The sequence below is a fragment of the Mercurialis annua genome, linkage group LG7 (assembly GCF_937616625.2).
Source record: "Mercurialis annua linkage group LG7, ddMerAnnu1.2, whole genome shotgun sequence".
NCBI lineage: Eukaryota > Viridiplantae > Streptophyta > Magnoliopsida > Malpighiales > Euphorbiaceae > Mercurialis > Mercurialis annua.
This window is the reverse complement of record NC_065576.1, coordinates 29,353,818-29,380,676: the sequence shown is the minus strand read 5'-3', so window position 1 is coordinate 29,380,676 and position 26,859 is coordinate 29,353,818. Positions and strand designations below refer to the sequence as shown.

The 26,859-nt window shown below is 35.6% G+C and overlaps 1 long non-coding RNA gene across 2 annotated transcripts; it reads right to left on the bottom strand.

The window, feature by feature from the left end:
• Positions 1-23,190: 23,190 nt before the first annotated feature.
• LOC126656326 (uncharacterized) lies at positions 23,191-26,461 on the bottom strand. 2 transcript variants are annotated; one of them, XR_007633200.2, is made up of 4 exons: positions 26,167-26,461; positions 25,975-26,047; positions 24,594-24,679; positions 23,191-23,399 (listed from the first exon to the last, which is right to left on the bottom strand). It is a non-coding gene; the product is annotated as an uncharacterized LOC126656326 (long non-coding RNA). The 2 variants fall into 2 exon arrangements; XR_007633199.2 differs by lacking the exon at positions 24,594-24,679 and having other exon boundaries at positions 26,167-26,428.
• Positions 26,462-26,859: the final 398 nt, after the last annotated feature.

Sequence of the window (26,859 nt, the reverse complement as noted above, 5' to 3'; positions counted from 1 at the left end):
AAAGGACGCGTTCTCTATGAGTACCCAGACGAACAGTTCTCCCCCAAACGAGGGTTTGTGTGCTAGCACCGTTTGCTTCTTAAAGTAAATTTGAATTAAGTGATTAATATTTCTTGAGTGTGTCTTGTGTTTAATTTTGTAAAACACACACCTCAACCCATAGACCTAAATGTGTATTTATAAGTATATAAAACTAATATGGTTCGAGTCAAATATGTGTGTTTCAATTCTATTGAAACACTATATTTTTGATAACCCTTTAAGTTTAAGTATATGAAAATGCTTTGATAATTACACGCATATATTTATTATTAATATTATCTTTAAAAGATAATACTGTAAGGATAACTCTTATCCTTTAATTAAATTCAAAATTTAATTAATGTATAATTATATATACGATATATATAATAAACACATTATTCTATTGGACTTATAAAACCCATATTTGTTTTAGATCTGTTCTTAGTGTGTGACCCCTCTAGGTTTATATAACAATAGTAGTGGGCCCGAAATCCCTATTTCGGCCAACAAGTTATAAGTGGTTTCTAGAAAGACATTATATATGAATATCGATTATCAGACTTAACCTTATATAATAATATTTTGATCCCTTTTGTCTCACGATATTCAGATTGAATATAAGGCATAGAAATGTCATCCTTAAATTATTCAATCATTAGTTTCCTGATTCAAACTACACTGAAAATGATAACTCTTTATCAATTCATTTAGCATGGTCATGCATTTCCTTTAATATATATTTGGCTAAACTCATTTTTGGGGTCCTTAAACTATACAATTTTGGTTCATCAGGTCCTTCAACTTGTATTTGGCTTCCTCAGGTCCCTAAACTTTCTTTCTTTGGTTCATCAGATCCATTTAAGGACTTAATGAACCAAAAAACAAAAGCTTAAGAACCCAATGAATCAAAAAACAAAATTTTGAGGACCTGAGAAATCCAAATAAAAGTTGAGGGACCTGATAAACCACAAAAAATAAAGTTTAGGGACCTGAAAAAGCTAAATAGAAGTTAAGGGATCTGATGAACAAAAATTATATAGTTCAGGGACCTCAAAATAGATTTAGTCTCTATCTTTTCAAGAGGCCCACATATATCATACTCAAATAAATGAGGGACAAATTCCTTCTCAGTCACTCACATTTATCAAAATGTTACTTTCACATCCAACGACAATATATTCTGTTATCCTTTGAAAGACAATGTAAGAATGTACCAAAATAAGATATAGCTATGTAGAAATCCATGGTGATTTGAAGGTCAAAGGAATGGATTAAAATTTCAATAATGGGAAGTGCATATGACAATGATCTATCTAGTATTCTCATTATGGGTCATCCAGTGCTTCATTTCATAAATGGCACCTATGATTTGACTTAATAACTCATATACATGATTAGTAAAACATAATCATTAGTCAAAGTCATACTAGTCCTAATGTACTATTAAGATTATGGATAGATTAAATATAATTCTTTATTAATCCTAAAAGGTTCTAATATAAAGTCACATACTTGATGATCTTAGAAAGGATTAACCATTCAAGCATTTAATCATATATAAAATGATAATAAAAGTTCCAACTAACCAATTACAAAAATGATAAAGTCAATAAATGGTCTAACATGATTGACCTAGTGCATATCACTCATAATCACCCACTTGCATTAGGCCTAATCTATTGTTAATATAATATCCATGGACCTAGTATGACTGTCATGTTTAGGCTGTTTAAGAGCCTTAGTTAGCGAATCAGCAACATTATCATTTGTCGAAACTGTTCATATCTTAACGTCTCATAACCCGATGATTTCTCGAATGAGATGATAACGCTCGAGTATGTGTTTGGACAGCTGATGTAATCACAAAGTGTAAGTGCAAGGTGAGGCTACAATAGTAAGTTCCATCTATGGCCTCCATCAATCTCTACTTTTTTAATGCGTCGCTACGATTACTGAAGCTTTGTTAAGTTATGTTACGAAAAGTGTGGGTGCAAGGTGAGGCTACATTAGCAAGCCCTGTCTAAGGCCTCCGTCACAACCCGAAATCTCAAGCCATGACCAGCGCTAGGGAATGGGAATGGTAGTTCCAAAACCCGTAGCAAGCCTTAAAAGCATTATAATTTTTTTTTGCGAAAACAATACATCCTACCACACATCAAACATATACAAAAACGTTTTTATTGAAAACCTTTATCATACATGACCTATACTAACGTCTGTTTCAATATCCTGAAAACCTTACATAGGAACTTGGGTCTTACCATGTGATATCTCATATCCTGTTCCAAAGTGAAGCGAACGGTTTTAAAGCGGAACTCAAAACATATAAATATATCTGAGCACACAGCAACCGTTTGACAACTACATACATACTCTAGGATTCAACTACTGCTGTGCTACCGATCATGCACATACTTCAGACTTCTGGAACAAGGATATAAGTCTGGCTTACAAAAAACTAGACACCTGCAACAAACACTGTTGGGGGGTCAGTCGAGACTGAGTGAGTTCATTTTTTTTACATAAGCGTATTTATTAAAAACATCCAACCATATGCATCCATGTATAAGGATTACGAATGAAGCCCTAATCTTAATCCTGATACGTACTTCCAATATCCTTATACATATATCATCCATTCTCATTCCAAATCATATCATACAAATGGTACCAGTTTCGAGATGGGTCGACTGAGTTAACTGTACCGTCTTTTAATCATAAGTTGTTGGTCCCGAGATAGTTCACCGAGTTAATCCCACTAGACCTAGGCTCCGAGATCTTGTCCACCGAGTTCAACCTATGGTCTATCTTATTCATATACTCATTTTGAATTACAAGACAGTACCTGCTGATTCCTATACTTTCCATTCTATTCGAACAACTATAGACGTCTAGACTATAACGACTCTGGTGATCACACAGCCTATCGACACTCAATAGGTAGTTTGTTTCATCGGGTTTATACTGGTTTCAAAACTATAATGTATGCATTTCAAAACAAGCATTCATTTGTAAATGATGGTGTGCACTTTGTATAGTATATTAGTGTAAAAAACAAAAATGCATTTAAATACTGCAAATTTAAAGATCGAAATAATAAACTCACTGCTTTCTATCCAAAATCTTTGATACTTTATAGCGTTTGTCAAGCTCCCTGAGCTCCTTGTCCGCTAGTAGGTTGACTTGTTGAGCCTAAGACAAATATCAAATAGATATGGAGTTAAGATTTAACTCGATAGATACTATAGATTCGAGAATACACATATAGGCAAAACCCGTCATATCATTGCGTCTAACCCCGATACACTCTTATTCTATCAACATAGCGATTTATACATCTTTTAGTGAAAAACGAAGAAGATATGAGAATTTGAAGATTTTGGATATGAGCTTACATTAAGGGGGGGCTATGGGATTTGGGAGAGGATGATCAATTGGTTTGCTGAGTTTGATTATCAACTTAAATTTCTTATATATTTATGGCAAAAGGTCTTCTTTTGTCCTTAAAGAAATCGACTCAAACCGTTTCGATTTTTAACTTAAAAATTGTCCGTTTTCGTCCGTCAAACGCTAGATCTTGCAGGTCCGATTAATTCCATATTATTTATTTCGAAATTAATAATAGGTTTAATGTCAAAAAAATTCACGAACTTTACACGTTGTATCAATTTGATCATGTAGTTTAAATTTTCTCATTTTCATGCACGAACTACCACTTTTTCTCAAATTCATGCACGGTGCTGAGGTGGCACTCATTCATTGGTGTTAAATGACCTCCACCTCAGCGAATTATACCAATGAAGCCGTGACACCTCAGCACCGTGTAAATAATATTAGTTCCATTGTCTGATGATTAATTTTGGCCAAAAACGCTCAAATTCCAATTTTTATCTAACTTGCACTTTTTTCACTTTTCGTCCAAATTCCGCTTTAATAATTATCGATAACCATTTTATCGATATTATATTTATAAATACTAATTTCCGTTAATAATCTATTTAACTTCTATTTTCCGGGAATTAAAAGCTTATTTTCCAATTTTTGAGCTAAAGTGTACTTTTAGCCGCTTTCTCTTATCTTTTACTTAGTCCTGCTCACAATCGCTTTGATAAATAATAATTTATGCTTCAAATCATTATTTCATGATCCAACTGATAATCTTACCTTAATTATAGTTCTTAAGTCGGTTCATATTCCCGACCTACTTGGCCTAATTTCACTACTAGAAAACAGGGCTTTAGCGACAGAATTTTCCGTCGTTAAATCCCTAATTTCTGCGGCTAAACACTGTTTGCGACTGATTTGCGATGGACTATGTCCGTCGCAACATTATTGGTCGCAAACAGTGTTATCAAATCCGTAGCTAATTTTCGACGCATAATTCTGTCACAAAAATAAAAACTTCCATTGCAAATGTGTCTCCAAACGAGATGAAATGAGAGACATATTTGCGACGGAATATGTACTTTTTCGACGAAATTATCCATCGCAAAACAATTCCATTTGGAGACAAATGGTGAGAGATTTGCGACGGATTTGTCCGTCGCTAATTAGCGAGGGACTGTTTCTGTTGAAAATCGCTCACCATTTGTCTCCAAATGGAATTGTTTTGGGACGGATAATTCTGTCGCAAAAGTACTTATTCTGTCGCAAATTTGTCCCATTTTCGGCAGATTTCTGCCTTTTTCCGCTATTTTTTCTGTCGTTTCAAACCTGTTAAATACAGTAATAACAATTAATTTATAAATCACAATCAATTGAAACTGATAAATAAATATGCATATATATATATATATATATATATAATATCAAAGTATACATATTAATGTTAAAAAAGAAAAAAACATATTATGTTTGTAATAAGATAAGCTAACACGACACTACAAAACCTGTAGTGTCGTCATCGTCTGGTGGGGTAAGTGGGGGTTGTGGTCGAAACTCTGGATGAAGGTTAGGTATCATCCTGGCAATCTGCTCACGGATCACCTGGCCTATGGTCGCTTTCTACTGCTCCTAATCCAGTCGCAGACCCTCCTTAATGCTGGCCTGCACACGACGCTCGACCTCCTCGTCCGCCTTATGCGACAACCTAGAGGAGCTTCCTCGCTGCACCCTGCTGCTTGTCCCAGCATACCTGCTGCTCCCGGAACCCAAGCCGTACATAAGTTTCTTCTTGTTGATGCCCTTGATGTCTAGAAACACCTGGATCTCGTCCACTACCGCTGGACTCGAGGAGATACCCTCTCCGGTCGGAGACTGTGTCGTAGCAACAAGCATCTCAGTGATGGCGTCCTACAAAACAATAAAAAACATATCAGTTTAGTTTTAAAACAACTAAAAATGCATAACATATTAAAAACTAAACCTAATTTCTATCGAAATTTTGACAGCATTTCCTCTGTAATATCAGCATCACCCATTTTTTCAGGGAAGTCCTGCAAGCAAATTACAATATATAATCCAACCAATAAACATGTTCAATATAATCTAGCATTTCTAACTTGCTAAATTTAAATAAACAATCTACCCTAATATATTTAACACCTAAACAACAAGCATTTTCAATTTAATATATCATATCCGAATTATTAAATTCAACTTAGAGAATTATAAGTTTAATAAAGACATACAGTCATATCCTGAGCCCGCTTGTCGACCGGCTTCTTGTTAGCCTTCGTGGAGTAAAGGCGAGTGTACAGCTCCGTTGCACTCAGTCTCCGACCAAGCTCCCTTTCCTACTAGAAAAAAATACAATTTAATTAGTATTAAAATAAAACAAATACGTTATTTAAGTATTTTTATTACTGAATTTTAAAGCAAACCATGACATCCATATGCTTGAGAGCTGAGCGAGATCCACCAGTATGGCGGACAGGTCCAGTACCAGCGCCCGCTGGCTCGCTCGTCTGATTTGCTCGGGCGGTTTCTGACCTCTTCCTCTCCTTCTCTGAGTCCCACAACGCGTTCCAAGCACCCTAGATATCCTGGGTCACAGAGATATGCTTTTGTTTCGTCCTCCTCATTCTGTGGATGTTGTCTTTGTAGCGGTTGACTGCATGGGCTATGTGGACCTGTCTGATGACCTCCTCGCTGTAGGCCGACTTATCCCACCAGAACTCCTTTTGCAAAGAGTAAAAACATGTATTATGAGTTAGTTTTTACAAATAATTACAAGTATTAAACTGGAAATTTAATGACCTGGAACTCCTGGAAGTAGAACTCTCACTACTCTGCTGTTAGAAAGCGCCATGATGTTCCATTATCGAACCAGCACTTCCTTAAAATCTTCTGCATACCCCGTGAAACAGGCCCAGAGTCGATTAACATCGTCCTATGATTTTATAAGCATAGTTTAGTATATATACATATTACAATACACACATTAAGAACTAAATTGTAATCATACCTGCTAGGGCCTGGGTGAACCCTCGCCCTACCCTGGTCGTCCATAACAGCCGGGGGCTCGCCAGGCTCACCCTGCTGCCGAGGCTGAACAGGTCCTCCAGCCTTCAAATTCTGCTGCTCCTCAGCAACGTCATCATCGCCAAGAACAAGGTCTCCCCGTCTGCATCCTTGGCCCGAGGCTGATCCTCGGCCTGTGCCTAATCTTCGACCTCGTCCCCTCATACCTACATATACATCAATTTTAAATGTTCCACAAAAAGCCAACACATTATATTAATAAAATTATACGGTCCTTCGTGAAACATAAAACTAAAAAGCATAAATTTAAATTCAATAAGTATACACTTGAATAATATAATTAAAAAACATAATTTCAGCGTTAATATAGCATCTTTTACAATTGATTATAGTTGCAATACATAAAATTTACTAAACTACTAAAGTTCTTCGCTTTCATCTTCGTCTGATAAGGATGCGATGAACTCATCTTTTGTTTCTTATTTAGGAGGCACGAACAACGCATCTTCTTCAACTTTTCCAGTTTGATCAGCCAAATATGTCGGATTGTCGTCTGTTGCAACAATGAGAGGATTTTCTTCTATATCGTATTGAAAGTCCGGGATAATCCCCTCGGGCATGTATAGTTTTGATCGCGCCTTTATCCTGTAAACTGCCCGCCAATTTAATTTATCTCTTCTTTTACTCGGATATGGCAGGTAATGAACTTGGTAGGCCTGTTTTCGGCTAAGATGAACGGTTCATACTTATTGTATCTCTTTTTGTTATTAATATCCACTATATTGTATTTTTTGTTACTAATTGTGCCAGAATTTTGCGTTGGGTCGAGCCACACGCATTTAAATAAGACAGTCGTTTTCATTGGAAGCGCCGGATACTCTAACTCAATTATGTCTGTCAGAAATCCATAAAAGTCATTTTTGCTATCGTCATATTGAGTTCCCTTCACGAAGACTCCACTATTGATCGTAAGTTGTTCCTCCCCATAATCTTGAGTCTGAAACTTGAATCCATTTACACGGTACCCTTTAAATATTCTGACTGATCTAAAAGGTCCTTTAGCAAGACTAAGAATGAAGGGATTGGTACAGAAAGTTGGATCTTAAACCTGTAGCGTAAAAGTGTATTATAAATCAGAACTTTTTATTGAAAGAATCGAAATATATTTTGTAAAATACTTACATATTGTTGTAACCAGTAGGCAAAGTCACTCTCAAATTTCGCTTCAATTTGCGAGGTGCTGATATCGGGGTTTCCTCTCCGTAACTCGCCTTCGAAATCCCTTTAGTTAAGAAGAAAACAGTAATTAGAAGCTGAAGCATTATTGTTAATTACATTGACAGCTGTATTAAATCTTACTCTCTGTAATTACAATTTCTGAACAATTCAACAAAACATATGTCCGGGCAGCATCTTCAAGATATCTCTTACGGCAAGTACCCACCGATTGCCCGTGCAGCTTGAAAATAGATAGTCTGTCAACATCGTCGTCGACTTCAATGTCACAAACTTCATTTCTTTGTAGCCGCTCAGGTATCTTTGGGTCACCTTCTGAAAAGTAATAAGCTGCAAAATGGTATGGACTATTAGCCGCTCAATTCTGTGTATACTTTTCAGAATGTGAGTTACATAGAATTGAGAAACTTCAGTAATATTACCTTTCAAATGGGTACATTCGGCGATACTGAACCAGCCCAACCATCATAGCTTTGTACGGTAGATGTACGGGTAGATGTTCCATGGAGTCAAAAAAGCAGGGCGAAAAAATACGTTCCAGCTTGCACAATATCTTTGGGATTTCCATCCTCATACAATCTAGATCTTTCTCTGTAAGAGACGTGGAGGTTAACTCACAAAAGATGATACTCAACTCTGTTAAAGGCTCCTACACTTCCTTCGGTAATAGCTCACGGAGAGCGATTGGCAGAAGTCTTTGCATAAAAATGTGGCAGTCGTGACTTTTCACTCCATGCATTTTCAGACCGATTGTATCGACACATCTGGACAAGTTGGACGCGTAGCCATCTGGAAACTTTATTAACTTAATCAACTCAAGTAAAGCCTTTTTTTTGTCCCTGTCCAAAGCATACTTCGCCTTAGGAAATCTCCCAGTAACCGGATCTTTTGCTAACTCAGGCCGATCACATTTGTCATTCAACTCTTCTCTAAATTTTACATGGTCTTTGTTTTCTTGGGAATATTTAGTACAGTATTGAAAATGTTGTCGAATACGTTTTTCTCAACGTGCATGACATCGAGATTGTGACGAATGAAATTCGTTTTTCAATACGGAAAATCCCAGAAGATGCTTTTTTTATTCCAACCATAATATGTCGACTTCGTAGTATTATTTGTCTCAGCGCCAATTTCATATGCCTTCATAAACCCTAGATTGTCCGGCTCTACCAACAATTCTTCTCTGGTTTTCGGCTGTCCGAATACTTTATTTACGCATTTTCCTTTTCGGAAATCAGTTGTATTACGATGGTACAGGTTACCACGAGGCAAGAACTTTCTATGGCAATCAAACCACGACTGTTTTCTACTCCCATTAAGCGTGAAAGCATCCGTATTTTCCATGCAGTGTGGGCAAGCCAGTCTTCCAGATGTGCTCCAGCCAGACAACATAGAATAAGCGGGAAAATCATTAATTTCCAAATAAGTGCCGCTTTCATTTGGAAATCATGTCCCCTATGAACGTCGAATGTTTGGAATCCAAATTCCCACAGTTGGTTCTGCTTAGTTACAAACGGCTGCAGGAAAATATCCATTTGGTGTCTAGGATTTCGAGGTCTAGGGACAATAATAGTTAAAAACATGAACTCATCTTTCATACACATCCCTGGGGGGAGATTGTAGGGTGTCAAAATTACTGGTCATGATGAATAATTCTGCCCGAAGCCCCAAATGGTTAAAACCCATCAGTACAGAGGCCTAGTCTGATATTTAAATCTTCTTCTGCAAACATTAAATGCAATTCATTGAAATATTTCCATGCCAGAGAGTTTGACGGGTGACACATCTTTCCATCAACCATTTCGTGCTCTTCGTGCCAAGTCATATACTTGGTGGTGGCTTTAGAAGCGTACAACCTCTGCACTCTCGGAGTTATAGGAAAATAAAACATTTTCCTATAAGGGACGTTAACTCGTCTTTTCACAGAATTTCCTTTAGAGGGCGGTTTCCACCGTTCGTGATCGCAAATTTTGCATCGCGTTAACTCCGCTTCTGACCCCCAGTAAATCATGCAGTTGCGTAAATAGCAATTCATAACTTTAACCGGCAACCCAAGACCACCTAACTGTAACACCCACATTTGAATATCATATAGTTATACTCATGCATTTCATTCATTTTGACGATTAAGAGTAATTGTCATTCATAAGCATTTACGTGAACATTTAAACATATGATGGATATATAATTAAATGGAATAATGGGGGTTTGATTAATGTAATCACTATTAAAATGAATAATAGTAAATATCACAACAGACAAATATATTAGAACTAAATTGTATTGAAAGCACGTCGATAAAACTTAATTGGTTTAATTACCATGAAAAGAAAAAAACTAAAAGGGTTAAGTTGGATTTTAATTATATTTCAAGGATTATATTAGATGTTTGTATTGGAAGATAAGTGTATGAAACTAATTCTATTTTAGTTGAGTGAAACTTAATGAATAAGTTAAATATCACCTCTTTAGCTATATTTTCTTCATTTATCTAAACATGAGAGAAGAAAGAGTAAGAAAGTGATGACAACCTAAACCGAACTCGAGAAACAAGATCAATTACACCTTAATTGAAGTTTGGATCAAGAAAAGCATATATTTGGTAAGTGATTTGAGTTTTTTGATTGATTAGGTTAGAGTTCATCATCTTTTTCAAAGCAATCTGCACATATCCGAAAATTTTATCTCTGTTGTTTATATCATAAACAGAGTTATTCAACTCCAAATGGATTGATTCTTGATTCTGTGGAAACTATAGTCAGTCTAATACAATTGTTATGCTTTGTGTTGCATCATTAGAAATCGTTATGATAGCCTAATAGTCCATACCATTTTGTTACTCTATCGGTCTATACAGCCTGATAGGATGTCACCAAAATATGAATATCTCATTGTATAGAGATCTAATTTGGTTGGTTCTTTTTTGATATGTTTTATGAACTCATATAACTATAACTCCACCGAAGTGTTTTCCAACATTATGTTTATATTGATGTGTGGATCAGTTTGAAGATAGAGTATATGTTCTGCCTACTTGTAGAACTATAGCTGCAACTTTAACAACTTGTAAAATTAATAAAATGAGTTATACATGTCTAAATAATGCCATTTTTGATTCTGTGGATTCTTTAGAATGTTAACTAAAACTGTTTAGTTTTGTCAAAAGACCAATTCCGTCATTTGGAAGGTGAATAAGGTAGGAATATTTAATTGTACAATCTGTTTAGACAGTTTAACCTAGTTGTATTGTAATGAGCATAATCTGACTTATTCTAATCCAATTGATGTGCTTCCAATTGGAAATTAAACTAGACTCAAATGTACAGCATTCGTATAAATATTTTGTATAAATGATCTTTGCTTTAGGAGTAGTACCTATTTGACGTCATTACACTTAATCTGCCTAGAAAAAGGGGTTATGGTTACTAGTTTATTTCTTTATGTAAATTGGAGAAATAGTTATACCTTTTGAATGAATTGAGATTATATATGTGAATAGGTACTTATAGAATAGAAGGGCATATGACGGACAAGCCAGGAACTTCACGGGTATAAGACTCGGTGAATTGAGTAAGTGAATAGATAGTGTTATACTTAGTATATACGTTTGTTTGCAATTGCAAGTGTGTATTAATTTGAGACGTAAAAGCGCTTGTGAATTATGGTTGAATTGTTTGCGCGAGTCATGTTTTGGTTTTAAAAATCATGTCATGCTTATGTTTGGATATTCAATGAGAATTGAGATAGTCGTTGGTTGGCTAAAATGGTGATTCAGCCAATGACGTGAGATTGAGTTATTGGTTGCCTAAAGGGCGATTTGGGCCAATAACATATGTTGGTTGCCTATATGGCGATTTGGGCCAACATGTCAATTATGCGCATGATTGAATATCCTTCTGTAAGCTTGACGTTGATTGGAAATGTGTGAATATGTTTTGTTTGAATTGAACATCTGATTGCTATGTTTGTTATGGTTATTGCTGATGTTGAATGGATCAGCGGTTGAGTTATATTTTAGTTACTTTGAAATGCTTATGAACGTGTATATTTAGTATGCATATATCTATTTTCTTATTGAGTTGCAGGCTCACCCCTCTGCTTTATTTGTTTTTTCAGGATACAAAGAGTTGTATTCAGCCGACATTTGCATCTGATAGAGGTTTCGGGTGGGCCAATGGAGAGTTCATTGCACATGCATATTTTGAAGTGTTTATGTGTATAAGATAGATAATAAAACTTTTGTGCTAAGAGTTTTTATATAATGTTATGTATAAGTGTTTGATGTGAGATAGTTTGAATGTTACGGTTATGCGATAAGTTAAAATTTTTGTGTTGAAACATAACATATTTTAAATGGATTTTGTGATGTTTGTTATAAATGTTTGAGTATATAATGTTTTAATTTGAGGGTGTCACATTTAGTGGTATCAGAACGGGGATTAGATTTTCAAGGGCGTAGAGTTGTGATGCATATTAGCATCACATGCATAACATGATATACATTTAATAGATGTAGTACATCTTCTATAGGATGGATGAGCATGGACATGATTCCATTGGCCCAGAAATGTCTGTAGAGTTTGTTCATGGTCCTGGAAATACATCTTTTAATGAACAGGAACGGTATGAGGATAATGCTTCACCGCAAGATGAAAATCCCTTACTGCGACAGTTTATTGAAATGTTGCAAAGAATAACAGCACCTCTGCACCATCGGGCACATGAACCAGAAATTGACAAAAACTATGAGAGAGTTAGGAAACAAGGGGCAAAAACATTCGAAGGTACTACAGATCGTGCAGAAGATGAAGAATGGTTGAGAAACACAGAGAGAGTTTTAGACTTCCTCAGCATAAGCTGAAATATGCAGTGTCATTATTTCAGAAGGATGCTTTGGATTGGTGGGAAACAGTTCCAGGAAGCGGAAATAGGCCATTGACTTTAACCTGGGATGATTTCCTCAGAGAATTTGGTGAGGAGTACATGCCACCAGTGTATCGTGATAAAAAGAAAATCGAATTCATGGAACTGAAGCAGAATGAGTTATCAGTGGCTGAATATAAACTTCAATTTGCTAGATTATCAAAGTATGCACCTGAAGAGATAACTACTGAGGAAAGGAAGAGAAGTAAATTTGAAAGGGGTTTGAACCTTGATATTCGAGAGAAAATTGCTTCTTAAGACTCCTACTTATAGTGCATCGAATGAAGTCGCATTGAGGGCTGAAGAAATACTAGTTCAGAGGAGTGAGATAGTCTAAAAAGGAGAAAGTGACTGGGACTTCTAATGCTCCTTCATGGTAGTTCCTTTTCTTTTAGAGGGTCAAGTTCAAATACTAGTGCCTATAGAGGTAAAGGAAGAGGTCAGTCGAGTAGGCAAGCCACTACTAAAAAACAGTCGATTATCCGTCGCTAAAATCAAATTTAACGACAGATTTAGTGGCGGATTTCGAATCCGTCGCTAAAAAATTGGCGGGATTCGTCCCTCCACTTTTAGCGACGGAAATTCCGTCGCTAAAAGTGGCGGGACGAATCCCGCCAATTTGTTTTTCACTTTTAGCAACATATTTTGTAATCTGTCGCTAAAAGGAATACATTTAGCGACGGATTACAAAATCCGTCGCTAAATGTATTATTTTTATTAAAAAATTAATAATTAAAAGAAATTATTAAATAAAAAATGATTATTTATTAGAAAATATTTATTAAATAAAAAAATAATTATTTATTAAAAAATTCTTATTTATTAAAAAAATTATATATTAAAAATGTTTTTTATTAAAAAATAATTATTTATTAAAAATAATTATTTATTAACAAAATAATTATCTAAAATAAAAAAGTTATTATATTAGAATGCGGGAATAAATTTTAATTGTCATAATTTGTTTTTTTATTTAAAATAATTATTAAAAAAATAATTTATTAATTATTTATTTACAAATATTTAGTATGAAAAAAATTATTATTTTATAATACGGATTAAATTGCGGGAGTAATTTTTTTATTATTTTCAGTTATATTTAAATATAATATACATAGATATAAGACAAGAATCTGAGTTTGTTAAAATGGAATCACGCGTGGGGGAACTAAAAGGTTAAAGAGTATTGGGTGGGAACAATACATGATGGGTGACCTATTGAGAACATGAACGAAATGCACATATAAGTAAAGAGATGTCTTGACTATTAAGCTAATTCTACATGGAAATAAGATTTCTTAGCCATAAAAGCTGAATCCGTTTATTTGAATCTACAATCAAGGAAGCTGATCTTGGAGATATTTAGAAACAAGGGTGTATGGTTTTGGTAACCAAGAATGGTACAATTTGACTTTGATTCAAATGTTCCTTGGGAGTTTTGCTAACAGCCTTGTAGGGTTTTCTTGTATACGGGCATTAGGGTTCCTATTATCTAATTTTTAATATTTTACGGGTTATTACAGCTTCCAGTAATCTCTTCCTTCTTAACGCGTGGATCCGATTACCAAAGTTTGGTTAAGTTATGTTTTGCAAAGTCTGCGTGCAAGGTGAGGTTATATTAGTATGCCTCGTCTAAAGCCTCCTTCAATCTTTGCCTCCTTAACGCGTTGCTCCAATTACCGAAGCTTGGTTAACTTATGTTACGCAATGTTAAGTTTTGTTAATTTATGATATGCAAAGTGTGCGTGCAAGGTAAGGCTACATTAGTATGCCATGTCTAAGGACTCAATCAACCTCTTCCTCCTTAACAAGTAGCTCTGATTACCGAATCTTGGTTAAGTTATATTAAGCAAAGTATGCATGCAAGGTGAGGTTACATTAGTAAGCCCCGTCTAAGGCCTCCCTCAATATCTGCCTCCTTAGCACGTCGCTCCGATTAACTAATCTTGGTTAAATAATGTAACACAAAGTGTGGGTGAAATCTGAGGCTACATTTGTATGCGCCGTATAAGGCCTCCATCAATTAATGCCTCCTTAATGTGTCACTCCGATTAACGAAGGTTGGTTAAATTATGTTATGTAAAGTGTAAGTAAAAGGCCACACATTAGTATGCGCCGTATAATGCCCCCCTCAATCTTTTCCTTCTTAACGCGTTTATCCGATTACCAAAGATTGGTTATGTTATGCAAAGTTTGCGTAAGAGGTGAGGCTACATTAGTATACCCCATCTAAGGCCTCCATCAATCTCTGTCACGTCGCTCTAATTACCGATGTTTGGTTAAGTTATGTTACGCAAAGTGTGCGTGCAAGGTGAGGCTAAATTAGTAAGCCTCGTCCAAGGCCTCCATCAATCTTAGCCTCCTTAACACGTCGCTCTGATTACCAAAGCTTGGTTAAGTTATGTTACGCAATGTGTGCGTGAAATGTGAGGCTACATTAGTATGCGCCTTATAAGGCTACAATCAATCTCTGCCTCCTTAATGTGTCATTCCGATTACCAAAGCTTGGTTATATTATGCTATGCAAAGTGTGCGTAAAAGGCGAGGCTTTATCAGTATGCATCGTCTAAGGCCTCCATAATATGTGCCCTCTAAAAGGGTGGATTCGATTACCAAAGCTTGGTCAAGTTATGTTATGCAAAGTGCTTGTGCAAGGCAAGGCTACATTAGTATACCCTATCTAAGGCCTCCATCAATCTCATCCTTCTTAACACGTCGCTCCAATTACCAATGCTTGGTTTAGTTATGTTATGCAATGTGTGCGTGAAATAAGAGGCTAAATTTGTCACGACCCAATTTTTAAATCAAGACCGACGCTCTGAAACCCGTACCAAGCCAAGAACCACTCTGATTTTTTTGCGGAAACATGAACAATACAAACATATAAAAACAATGACATGTTTGTAAAAAACAATACAATACCATATATAAACACATCATCAGTACAATACCTTATACGTACTAGCCCATTTATCGATCTATATACAAAAGTTGTTAACGTAAAACAACCTCAAAATGATCATACGAGAAAGTGTAGCCAAGCAAAATACATATAAACAAGATAGCAGGTACACACATATACATGTCATGTCAAAGCTCTACTATCATAGGCCACGACCGGTCATCATATCCATGCAAATCTAAGGGAAACCATACTCTGCAGGACTTGCGGCACAAAATAGGACGTTTGTCTGATCCGACAACAACAGGGTAAGACTATGATGATTGAGTGTACACATTACTAATGTTACTACTCAAAAATAACATTGCATTTAAAAACAAAACATGTATATATGAACATATGATTTATTCCAAGCATTTGATCTGATCGAAACCCTAATCCCAAAACCAACCTAGACTAGAGTAGAATTACTAATAATAACGAACAAATTAGATTTCTCAAATTCTTTTAGTAAGGTCCCGAGATAGTTCGACCGAGTTTAACCTATGTCAAGTGGTACAGTCTCGGGATAGTTCGATCGATATAAACTAGTACCATTTCTTATAACCAAACGATCGATCGAGATGAGTCCCGAGATAGTTCCACCGAGTCAACTCTAGATATAGGTCCCAATATAGTTCAACTGAGTTCAACCTTGTATCTTACCAAACGAGAAGAATACCCTACAAATCGATCTAGACTACTTCTATGACTTACCCGAACACTGGTGATCACACAGCCTATTGACGCCTAATAGGTAGCTCGTTCCCACAGATCATACACTAGTTTTCATAATCTAGATATACGAGAATACGATAGTAAATCAGTACATAAGGAAAAAATAATACGATATGCGATGCAGTTTATTATGTATACTTATAATATCATAAAATAACTATTGCGTAATACTACACAAAAGTAAAGTGTAACTCATAGAAAACGGTATCCAATAAAATACGATATCAATATGACAATTGAACTCCGCTAAGTCAAGCTCGTCAATCGATCAATCTCTCGGACATGCAACCTTATCGGTCTGGTAGTTCCTTGGCTCCTCTATTACAATATAAGTTAGAATGCGTTTAATACTGTAAACGCTAACTCTAATGACACAACCTAGGTCTAATACTAGACTGACATCAGAATTTTACACATTCTTAACATATGAAACTGTCACGACCCGATTCTCGGCGTCGAGACCGGCGCTAGGGAATGGGAGTGGTTGCTCCGAAACTCGTAGCAAGGCTTAAAAATACATTAAAAATCACTTAAAATTTTTCGCGGAATTCAAATTAGTTTTGAACATTTTAAAATCGCAGTTTAAAACGTTCTAATAAAAATTACCATTTAAAACATGCACACAATTTTCTCTTTAATTATTTCATTTTAGTTTCAAAACCATTTCATTATGGTTTATTATGCATCTCATTATGCATACCAACTTACTATGGTAATTACTGCATTTCACTATGCAGGCTATTTCTCTATGAACTTAACTGCATTTCATTATGCAGATGCGCTCATCGCATTTTATACTCGTGCAGTCGCTCGGACTTTTGCACAACATTCACATATTACATATTATCAGAGTTTAAGCGTTATAATAAAATATAAAGCATAAATAAGTCCAACGACTACTAAGGTATCATCGTTCATTTATTCTAGCTACTACAACTCTAGACACATAAAGGAAAGTCATTCTCACTTTATTCAAGGCAGGGATTTCCGGAACAAGAAATTGGAAATCCAAACCTCAAACTACTCGCCTGTAAAAATTATAAATTCAACGAGGTCAGTTATAAAAACTGAGTGAATGCGTACAACATGTACTAATAAACATTAATATGAAAGCAATGCATTCCAGATTACCGATTCATATGAAACCCTAAACCAAGATTCATGTTCCTATATGCTTTCAGAACAGGAAACATAAATATTCCATTTTTTTTCATTCTATTCGGGTCAACCTTTTATTTTCCATTGGCCGTATTTATTTTCTCTTTTTGTACTTTTAGCCAGTCAAATCCGATTACTCTTATTTTACGTATTTGAAAGTCCCAAACTCTTCTTACAATACAACGGATTTCGGCAGTACATAAATACTGTCGCCAATTTCACTTTTTTAATAAGAGGTTCAACCTCTCAGATCTCGACAGTTTCTGTACCTGCCTTTGGTCGTCTATATCCCGTTGCCTCTGAAGATCTGTTTCCATATGTCTGGACCGTCGTCTCAGACTTTCAGACCGTCGTCCGAATTTCCACATACTATTTTTATGCAAACACATTCTAAATGCAATACCGGTGATCACACAACACTATTGGCGCCCAATAGTAAGCATGTTTCAATGAATCTAAATCGGTTTCAAAACTATGTATAATAGTTCATGCGATTTAAATTCAAATAAAATAAAGCATTTGCAAATCATGTAAAGCAGTTCGCAATATTTTTAATACTAATATTTAGCAGTATAAGTTGTAAACACACTCACAGTACTCGCTTATTTCAAATATAAAAATATCACCCGTCGAAATATCAAAACCTTCGCTCGCCGGTTTCCGCGACAAAACTCGCTGGATCTAATTTAGAGATTAAACATTAATAAATGTATTAACTCTAAATTCTAGGATAAACTCTAAACGACTCAACCAAATAGACCACATAATCAAATAACCAAATTTGATTCCGACTATCTCTTTCGGCGTCATCGTATTTCTATGCAATACACTTTGTTCACATAGTTTATTTAATTCCATAAATAAACATAGAATTATAACTCCATTATAATTCTAACCACATATTCAATTCATATAATTTTCTAAAAGTACATTTTTAGAAAATCTCCACAAATATACCACAATTCAAAAATAACCAAAAATATTTTTCCGTAAAATATTTTTGACCCGGGGCTCGGCCCCTCCTATTTTCTGCCAAAATCATTTCGGCACTAACCGCTGCCAACTTAGCTTAGGACTGAGCCGACATGCTCTATCCCATCTGCTCACATTCCGGTCACTGTATTCCGGTGGTTTTGGCCGGAAAACTCAAAAACGCTTAAAAATTCATTTTAAGCCATTTTAACACCGAAATTCACCAAAAATAATTGCAAATATATTTTTAATTTTCATCTTATAAAAACAGCAGCCCATAATTTTTAAAATAATTATTTTTCATTATTTTAACAATTAAAACCGAAATAACCATTAATAATCAAAACCGATTATTAATCCGTCAAAACACCTCAATTAAATCAATAAATTTCATAAATAATCATCATATAAATTTCATAAATATTTCATGAATAACTTCTGCCCAGAAATTTAAAATGACAAAAATACCCTTTTTAAACAATTTTAACCGAATAAAGTTATTAAAAATCAAAACCGATTAACAACCCATTAAAAATTCACCATTAAACATTTATTCACCACCAATCCAACATTTAGATCAATCATAAACAAACTCATTTCCAGAAATTTAAAATCCATTGATTTACCCTTTTTATGCGATTTTAAAGCTTTAAAAATATTAAAAATCGAAACCCAAACAATTAAATTAATACCCGAATTAATTAACATTTTTAATCCACAAAATTTACACTTTAATGCATATTTTAACCTCATCATTTAGATCAGCCCAGAAAATTAAAATAAATAATTTAATTTTACATAAAAATTATTTTAAAATCGAAACCCATCAAACTAGCAACTAAAACCAACTAGTCAACCATTAAACACAATTTTTAAACCATCCTAAGCATGTTTCTAAGATTCATCAACATCAGCAAACAAAAGTTAAGATTTGAGCTTGAAATTATACCTCAAACGAACATGCAAAGATAGATTAACGTTCTACGCAAATTTCCCGACAACTTTTGTTAAGGAATTTTTGAAAGAAAATGGAAGAATAAAGTGTTGTGTTTGGAGCTATGGTGTATTCGGCACCCACACAAAATGAAGAAGAAGATTGAGTTGCTTGGGCACCAAGCTTATCTAGGGAAATATCTAGATATTAATTCATGTTTGGTTTATTTACAAGTTTGCCATTATGGCATTTTTGTAAATAAATCGAACTCTAGGGGCAAAATAAATTCAACTTTCTCAAATACTCAAAAACATTAAAACATAACATATGGGCTGAATTAAAATATATTTGGGCCTTTAAAAATATTTAAAATAATTATTTTGACGGTTTTTAGTGAAAAATCGAAAAATTCACTTTTAACACGTAAAATGCCAAAAGTTACACTTAAGGCAAAACACATGCCAAACCACATTTTCACTTACGTCCATACAACGCCTCATACGGTGCCATTTCGATACTGGAATGATAACTATTGTTATATGAAAACTCTACTAAAGGTAGATACTCATCCCAATGGCCTCCGAAATCTAAAACGCACATTCTTAACATATCCTCCAAAGTCTGGATAGTCCTTTCAGACTGTCCATCCGTTTGTGGATGAAACGCTGTACTGAAATCTAAACGCGTTCCTAAAGCTTCTTGCAGACTTTGCCAAAATCGGGATGTAAAAACTGATCCTCGATCTGACACAATTGACACAGGAACTCCATGTAAACTGACCACTTTGTCAATATAAATCTGTGCCAATTTCGCTGCTGTATAGGTAACCTTGATTGGAATGAAATGAGCCGACTTTGTCATTCGATCAACGATAACCCATATCGAATCAAAACCATGTTGCGACTTAGGCAATCCAACGACAAAATCCATGGTTATTCTTTCCCATTTCCACTCTGGTATTGGTAATTGTTGCAAAAATCCAAATGGTCTCTGATGTTCCAACTTCACTTGTTGGCATATCGGACACTTAGCAACAAATTCTGCTATATCTCTTTTCATACCATTCCGTCAATACATCTGCTTAACATCGTGATACATCTTGGTAGAACCAGGATGAACACTATACTTAAATCCATGTGCCTTCATCATAATTATCTGTTTCAACTCCTCTACATTTGGTACGCACACCCTTGTACCAAATTTCAGAATACCACCTTTGATATTGTATTCAGAGTTTATTCCATTTTGAACTTCTGCAATAACATGCTTTAGTTGAGGATCCGTTGTCTGAAGTTCCTTAATCTGATCATTCAATGTAGGTTTAATCGTCATTTGAGCTAACAAACTCCCCAAATAGGAAACCTCTAATTGAACTCCTTGAACAATCAACGAATGCACTTCTCTAATCATTGGTCTCTTCTCAACTAGAGTAATGTGAGCTAAACTTCCTGCTGACTTTCTGCTCAACGCATCAGCCACTACGTTAGCTTTGCCAGGATGATACTGTATCGTACAGTCATAATCCTTTAGCAACTCCATCCACCTTCTCTGTATGAGATTTAACTTTCTCTGATCAAATATGTATTTCAGACTTTTGTGATCAGTGAATATTTCGCATTTTGCTCCATATAAGTAATGTCTCCAAATCTTTAATGCGAAAATCACCGCTGCTAATTCTAGATCATGGGTTGGATAATTAACTTCATGCTTTTTCAACTGGCGAGAAGCATAAGCTATGACTCGTCCATGTTGCATTAGTACACATCCTAACCCGATCCTAGAAGCATCACAATAGACTGTAAGTCCATCACTACCCTCTGGTAATGCCAGAACTGGAGCTGTTGTCAAACACTCCTTCAGCTTCTGGAAACTCACTTCACATTGATCAGTCCAGATGAACTTCGCGTTCTTCTGAGTTAGCTTAATTAATGGTGCAGACAACTTAGAAAAGTCTTGCACAAACCGTCTATAATAACTAGCTAAACCCAAGAAACTACGAATTTTTGTCACTGAACTTGGCCTTTTCCAATTCATCACTGCTTCAATCTTTTTAGGATCTACCTTAATCCCACTTTGAGATACAACATGTCCCAAAAATGCTACTTCTTCTAACCAAAATTCACACTTCGAGAATTTGGCATAAAGCTGATGATCTCTCAAAGTTTGTAACACAATCCTTAAGTGTTGCGCATGCTCCTCGTCTGTGTGCGAATAAATCAAGATATCATCTATGAACATTATCACGAATTGATCTAGAAACGGTTTAAAAATCCGATTCTTCAAATCCATGAAAGCCGCTGGTGCATTTGTCAATCCAAATGACATCACCAAAAATTCATAATGACTGTATCTTGTTCTGAATGCAGTCTTTGGAATATCATCATTTCTGATCTTCAACTGATGATAACCAGACCTCAGATCAATCTTTGAAAAGTACCTCGCTCCTTGTAATTGATCGAATAAATCGTCAATTCTGGGTAAAAGATACTTATTCTTGATTGTGACCTTATTGAGTTGTCTGTAATCTATACAGAGCCTCTTAGGTCCATCCTTCTTCTTTACGAACAACACAGGTTCTCCCCAAGGGGAGACACTTGGTTGTATAAATCCACGATCAATCAATTCTTCTAATTGATCTTTCAACTCCTTTAGTTCTGCTGGTGCCATACGATACGGAGGTATCGATATTGGACTTGTACCAGGAACTAGATCAATACAGAATTCAATCTCTCGATCTGGTGGTAATCCAGGTAACTCTTCTGGAAACACATCAGAATACTCCGACACTACTGGTACATCATTCACACTTCCAACTTCCTTCTGAACATCTCGTACCAGAGCTAAAAATCCTTGACATCCTTTACTTAACATCTTTCTCGCTTTCAAAGCCGAGACTAAACTCTTTGGGGTTTCCTACTTCTCTCCCCGTATAGAGATAAGTTCAGTTCCAAGTGCATGGAACGTCACTATCTTCTCTCTACAATCCACATTCGCATAATGTCGCGACAACCAATCCATTCCTAGGATGACGTTGAACTCTAAAACATTAAGCAACAACAAATCCGCAAGCAATTCTTGCTCTCCGATTAACACAGGACACGACGAATACACTACAGTAACGTCTATGCTTTCGCCTACAGATGTAGCTACTAACAATGGGTTTTGCAAAATCACAGGTTGAATTCCTAATTTTAATGCAAAACTAGACGATACAAATGAATGCGTAGCACCAGGATCAAATAAAATTGATGCATCATGCGAAGATATTGAAAATATACCTTGCACTACCGCATTCGACGCATTCGCCTCCTGAGGACTGATCGCAAAAACTCTAGCCTTCCCTCCACTAGTAGTCGCTCCAGATCCTTGTCCGCCTGTGGTCCTTCCTCCACCACGATTACCAAAATCATATCCTCTTCCACGTTGTCCATTAAACATGTTCTGGTTCTGTGCCTGCCCAGATACTGCAGGATATACAGGTCTAGGTTGTTGAAACACTGGTTGAACAACACTAGCACTTGAACCTTGTGGTCCAGACATAGGGCATTCTCTAGAGAAATGACCTTGCTGTCCACATGTGTAACATCCTCTCGTCATATAGCATACCCCAAAATGCTTCTTTCCACAAGTATTACATAGTGGTACTGTTCCTCCTGAACTTCATCCACTAGAACTTGATCCAGACGTATTGAATCTCCTATCTTTCTTTCCTTTCTTAAATCCTTTACGATATGGTCCAATTGTCACGACCCGATTTCTCGAGCCGCAACCGGCGCTAGGGAATGGGAGTGGTAGCTCCGAAACCCGTAGCAAGCCTAAAAACCTGTGTAAATTTTTCGCAAATCAAATCATTTTTTTCATATATCAAAATACATGTGACCCTATTTTACAAAAATATCAGAGTTAAAATGCGCTAGTCAAATACATAGACAAAAACATCTAGACTACTGCGGACTGCTAGAATGAAAACCTTCTTTCACTTTTTGTGCAAATGACTTCCGAGAATTAGAACTTCGGAAGCTTGACTTTCCAAATAATATCATGCTATCCCTGAAAAATGGGAGGAGCAACGGGGTCAGTATAAAACTGAGTGAGTTCACCAAATTACACGCAATATCACATAAAGGGTTAAAACCGTTGAAAACCCATTTTATATATAGAAAATACTCTTTTAAAATCATATTGCATACCCTCTTTACTTTCCTTCATATCTCTTTATTTATTTCATAAACTTATAGTTTATACGTATTTGACATCTTTGATTTCTTATTATGGTTTTGATATTTTTCTTCTCTCGTTTTGTTTCATTAGTTTTCGACCGAATCTTAAATCTTAGTTTATATCATCATGATTCTAAGTCGAACTAAATCATTGGCAAGTCTCTTGTGACTTGATCCTTATGGTTGGGTCCCGAGATAGTTCAACCGAGTTACCCATAACCATATGGTACAGTCCCGAGATAATTCAACCGAGTTACTTGTACCATTTCTCAATCCCAAACGATCGATAGGAGTCCCGAGATAATTCAACCGAGTTACTCCTTAGACACGGGTCCCGAGATAGTTCAACCGAGTTACCTTCGTGTCTGCATTCAGACTCTGCACCCTGCAGGTCTTTTGAACTTAACTGTCGATTCATATGATTCCTATTGACATTTAATAGGAGTAATTGTTCACATTGCGTCTCGATCTTGTTTCGTATTGATTCTCGATGTATCACACTTACTTTTTATTTCGTATGAGTTCCGAGGATTATCATCGAGAAGGGATGAGATACAGGTCCCGGGATAATTCTACCGAGTTCAACCTTGTATCTCAGTTCTTATTATTGGGTGTACCATAGTACAATTCTCATTTTACGTTTACTAGTTGATTTTGTATTTTTTGTTATGTTATATTGATCCTTTATGGACCATGGCATGCACATTACATCTACAAGCATACATCTATAACACACGCACGTATGGGTATTTATTATGTTTGATAGTACATATCGGAATGTACTATATTTCCTTATTCATATTTGATTCGATTCATGTCATTTTACTTTACCCATCCCCGGTGCCTTAACATTTATGTTATTATCAAAATAACACATTACGATAAAACATCATTTTCAAAGCATACATACGTATACATTTTAAAAACAAACATTTCAAATATATATATATATATATTCATATAGCTTTTCGTATTAAAATACGTAGCTTTATGAATATTAGCGAGTAATTTAAAGTGTACTCACCACTTGCTATCCATAATCTTTAAAACGGCTAAGCGATATCACGATCTTTCAAATTCCGTGCCTTGTCGATAATCGTCTCGTCGGGTCTACGCAAACATAATAATAGCAAGAATTAATAAAATTCTAGCTATTATTAACTTATCCAAAATTATGTTTCTAGCCAACTTCGGCTATTGAAAATGCTTACTTAAAATAGCCCGTATTCTAAACAAATTGAACATATCTATAGTCCACAGCACCGTCTACGACTTTCATTTAGACTCAAACTTCCTTCGACATCTCTAAAGTCTCCAAAATCTTACTCAAAAATAGCTAAAAACATTAATCTTCCCGTATTTTTCAACCAATTTTGAGCTATTAAAACTGTTACTTAGAATTGTCCAAACTCTAAATAAAAAGGACATTCCTAAATTTTGGAATGTCGTCTACAACTTCCGTTTAAACCTTGGTTTGAAATTAGCCTTCGGAAGTGTCGGAAACTAGTTTGGAAGTTGCTACCCCGGACTAGTCTTATGGATTGTAGAATTTAGTCTTATGGGCTGCTGTGTTTGCAGCCCATTCTGCTGCTGTTCTGCCACTATTATGGCAGCAGCTATTCCGCACTTTCATTCTCACTATTATAACGAACAAAACGACGCCAAAATCAACTCATTCCGACATTCCGTTAGCTCACAATCTTATTTCAAAGTTTGCTCCTTAAACATGTTTTAACTCATTTCTTTAACTCATAATTTCCACTTAACTTTAAATGCGTCTACCTCATTTTTAATCCGACTTTTCCGAAGTCGATATCCTTTTTAACTTCGATAATTATCATTTCACACTCCCGATTACACAATTTATTTTATTTGTCTTTTCCCTTAAAATTTAATATTTTTCAAAGTGACTAACTAGTCAACTTTGGGCCGATAAACGACATGCTTACAAACAGCCAATGACCAAACTAATTATGCATTCTTATTCATCAACATCCCAACTACATTTTTCGTTAAGACCCGAACCAAATCCGAGGTGCCTGCGGCCGGCTGGGAGCTGCCAAAACAGCTCCCATGGGCTGCCCTGTTTCTGGGCAGAAACAGCCCAGAAACAGGGCTGCATCTGCTCTGGTGAGCAGCCATGTTCTGCTCACCGGAGCAGATGGGTTCTGCTCACCGGAGCAGATGGGTTCTGCTCATTTGAGCAGAACCACCACTTCACTTGTAAAGTCCTACATACCCCCTTCCATTCCGACCACTTTCCGGCCAAAAATACCGACCATAACACCCCTAAATCATAGCTCAAACTTGACTCCTTAAACATGTTTATAACAGTTTTTACACACAACTTATCATCAACAAAACTCAATCAATTCATCATAAATTTCCAGAATTCAGTTGAATACCTCAAGCTTGATATGTTGTCTAGATAACCGAATCATATCCTCCATAAATTCTCCAAGATCCAAGCTTCAAATCCTTAATTTCACCTCACAAGCAATCAAATACACCAAATCATTATCATAGCTAATAAACCCTACTTTTCTTATTAATTTCCTATCAAATTGAACCATTGAAATCTTAAACACTTAGCTTACCTTACTTCCTTATGATCTTGTGATCATTTTGCCTCCAAGTTTATTGAATTTGGATGAGAAAATCATGAGCTTGGCTTGGAGGAAGAGGATTTTGCATTTCTTAGCAAAAATGGATAGATTTTGGTATCTTCTCTTCTTTATTTTCTGAATTTCATCTTAATTAGCTTGCTAGAGATATTTGAAGGGGTGGAGGGATATGTGTCCTTAGTTCATTAGCCTTGTGGGGAAAAAGGTCCACTTAAATGCTTAAGTTTTGCACCCTTCAAAGCTCAATCCTTCAATCTTTCATTCTTTCAATTTAATACGAAATCATTTTCGTACTTAAAAAACCTTGACGATTATTCTTTGCCGATAAATAATGGATTACCATATTATTTATTTATCCGGGTCCATTAATTTATTTATTTAAATTTTTTTTTCCGAATATCCAAATTCCGCTTAATAAAATATTTTCGTCTAAATTTCACGAAATTTAATTTTATATCCATAAATTTATTTTACGATATCTATCGTAAAATTGATTAGATCGAGACTTTCCAATATTTTATTTTATTCCCTTTTTTTCTCAATTAAATCCAATTTATCGCATAATAATTTTCCATTTAAATTATTATTCTACGATAATTCCAATAGACCCGCTTCAGTCTAACTCCTTATTATCCAATCCTAAACCGATATTCTCGTTCTTAATCT